Raw genomic sequence first — 3,349 nt, forward strand, 5'->3', positions numbered from 1 at the left:
AAGGAAGTAGCGGTGTTGAAACAGGGGACTGTTCTCACACATTACATTTTTTCTCGTGTCATGGAAATTTTTGACAAGATCCGACAGGTCTTGCACTTCCTGGTTGAATGCTTATCACCTGGATTGCGGTGGAAGGACGGAATGGTTCCGTACAACGAGATGAAACGCCTGATCACAGCTGTATTTGAACATGATGTTATCGTGTACGTTAAGGGACACGAAAAACGAACGTGGCTGTGGAATTACTTCTGGACGATGAGTGAGAACGCATATACATCGAGACCTTGGATGCAGTTTACGAAGATATGGAATCTTTAACTAATCTGGATGTTGCTAATATTATGCGATGTGGACAACATGTTAAGAATTGGGTTACAAAATGTATTGAAAATATATAACTGGTGGTTGCAAAAGAATTTTTTAAATAAAAAATACGTTAACACATATTTATTACATATTTCTTTTTTCCCTTCCTTTATAATACATGTACTCATATGTATGAACGTATATGTATGAACGATATATGTATGAATGTATTATATATATGAACGTATGTATCCGAAAACATCGACGCTTCTGTTAAACGCGTCGCGACATATTGTGATATGCAATGTATATAGATAGTGTATAAGACTTTTTTTTCATTCAATCGTAAGCTTCAGTTACGAGTGTTAAGACATGGATCGAGTAAAAGAATATATACGAAATTGATCGAGCGAAAGGGGTACCGTCCTTTGTCGCTAAGTCCGCCAAGTCCACCGCCATCGAAGGAAAAAGTGAGATATTGAGAATGTTTTGGGGGAAAAAGCATCAAAATCGTCAACGTGCTCATCATCATCATCATCATCATCATCATCATCATCATCAATGCCATGAAATATAAATCATAAAACATTAATAAAAATAAAAAAAAGTACGTAGAAAAACGTTATAAAACGTGGCGCAACATGTTCATAATTCTTGGAAAGAGGGGAGGATTACTCCCTCTTTTATTCTAGAAGTTTTATCATATACATCGCAATTTACGCGGATGCAATCAGTCTTGCGATATTCGCTTGTACAAACGGTTGAAAAATGTACTTCGCTAAAGACAGCAACGCATCATACGAAAGGAAGAAGAAACATGTAAATTTCAACGTTCTATATACAAAAGGAAAAAACGTTGTTTAACATTACGTACGTACACAGCATCGTGTGATACGAGTAGACGGTTATAATCTGACGGTTACAGGCTACAAGTATTTGGAAATTGGAATCAACGTTGGTCCATCGAGTTATGTGGAGATAGCCCTGGGAGATCATCGCGAACATGAACTGTCGCTATCTCTCGAAACGTGGAAAGGCCTCTACGAGCAGCAATGGAATATTTACAAGATGTAAACGAATATAAAGATAATTTTATAAGCATTCGACCGCTAATCGCCAACGTTTGCACGCTGAATAATGCTACGCTCGTACGTCTCGATTCTTTATCCGTACGCATTACGATGATGGAAACGACGCTACGACGTATGTTTGAATTTGACGGATGTATCCACGTAACGTTCGAGCGATTAGCCCGACTCGTCGATACGGTTGATGTTATACGCGATGTTCTCCAACATCGCGTCTGAGAACGTGACATTTTCAATGGGCATCAGCTCGTCGATTGCGAACTATTGGCTTTAGCTTTCAATACGTACAAAAAAAAAACGATGTAATAACATATGAATAAAAAATTGTTTCGTTCCCATTGCTATATATGTACTATACTTTCTTTATTTCCCATCCATTCATTCACCCATCCATTCATCCTATATACCTCGACACGCCACGTACTCCGTTTTAGATAAATGACAGTCACGCTTGTTTTTTTTGTCGTATCACGAATCATATACGTATGAACGCACTTACGCATGTATGTACGTATGTATGTATATGTATGAACGTATATGTATGAACGTATATGTATGAACGTATGTATATTTTCCACGTAAGAAAAAAAAAAAAGTATTATAGGTGTGAAAATAATGCAGCGTGAACTTTCAGCAATTCGACGGCGCAAATAATCGCGGCTACTATATATTAAGCTACTCTTATAAAGAGGGCTGCAACGATATAAGCGATACTTTTCTCGTGACGGTACTTATCTGAATTGTTTTATATACAACTGTCGTTTAACGATAATCCTAGACAGGCTCGCTGCGGCGAAGGTTGAGTCTCAGTGTCAGTCATTGTCTTGCATTGTCCGCGCGCGATCGGCTATTATTACATTATTATGTTTGTTTTTACGTTGTTATTACGGAAAGTGTGTGACCGGCTTCAAACGCGAGTTTATGTTACTGTTGAGTTTATGTTACTCTTTTTTTTCTATTGTTTTTTATTACTCACCGCATAAACAACATTTTTCGATTCGACTGTGTTAGAGAAATATGGGTGATGAAAAAAAAAACAATAAAGTTGAGGAGACTGTCTCCTTCTCCTCCTTCTCCTCCTCCTCCTCAATTCAAAGTGATACTGTTATTATCAATATCACTCAATTATATGTCAATGAGTTACATTTATTCCATCGCATCATCGAGATTGCCGATGAGGTGGATGACCTTATACGAATGCGTGTAAACACAATTGAACTCACTCATCTCATCGACAATCTCGATGATTGAGAAAGAGGAAGTGGAAGAGGAAGAGGAAGAAAAAGTAAAGAAAGTGGAAGAAAAGATAGAAGAGAACGCCTTGACAATCGGGTTGGAGAAGGAGGAGAAAGAAAAGAAGAAGGAGGAGGAAAAGATAGAAGAGGAGAACGCCTTAGAAGATCTAGAGGATCCTTCTCCTTCTCTTTCTCTGGAATACCCTGAGGAGGAGAAGATATCATTTGAAGGAGAAGAGGAGAATGTCTTAGAAGATCTAAAAGATCCTTCTCCTTCTCCTTCTCTGGAATATCCTGAGAAAGAGGAGATATCATTTGAAAGAGAAGAGGAGAACATCTTAGAAGATCTAGAGGATCTTTCTCCTTCTTCTCCTCTGGAATATCCTGAAGAGGAGATATTATTTGAAATAATAAATCAACTTAATTTTATCTATCTCCTTAACGCCCTGACAATCGGACAGGAGGATGAGAAGGAGGAAGAGGAATAAAAATTCAGCGGAGGAGGAGAAGGAGGAGGAAGAGGAGAAGAAAAAGATAGAAGAGGAGAACGCCTTAACAATCGGGTTGGAAGAGGAGGAAAAGGAGAAGGAAAAGAAGGAATATTGATGTGGAGGGTATGGACAAGGTAAAAAAATATTTTATTATATATATTTTTTCTTTATTCATTTTAAATCAAAACTTTTTCATTTTTATATATATTTTATATACATATTTATTGTA

This window comes from Atta colombica, unplaced genomic scaffold (genome assembly GCF_001594045.1).
Source record: "Atta colombica isolate Treedump-2 unplaced genomic scaffold, Acol1.0 scaffold188, whole genome shotgun sequence".
NCBI classification, from domain to species: domain Eukaryota; kingdom Metazoa; phylum Arthropoda; class Insecta; order Hymenoptera; family Formicidae; genus Atta; species Atta colombica.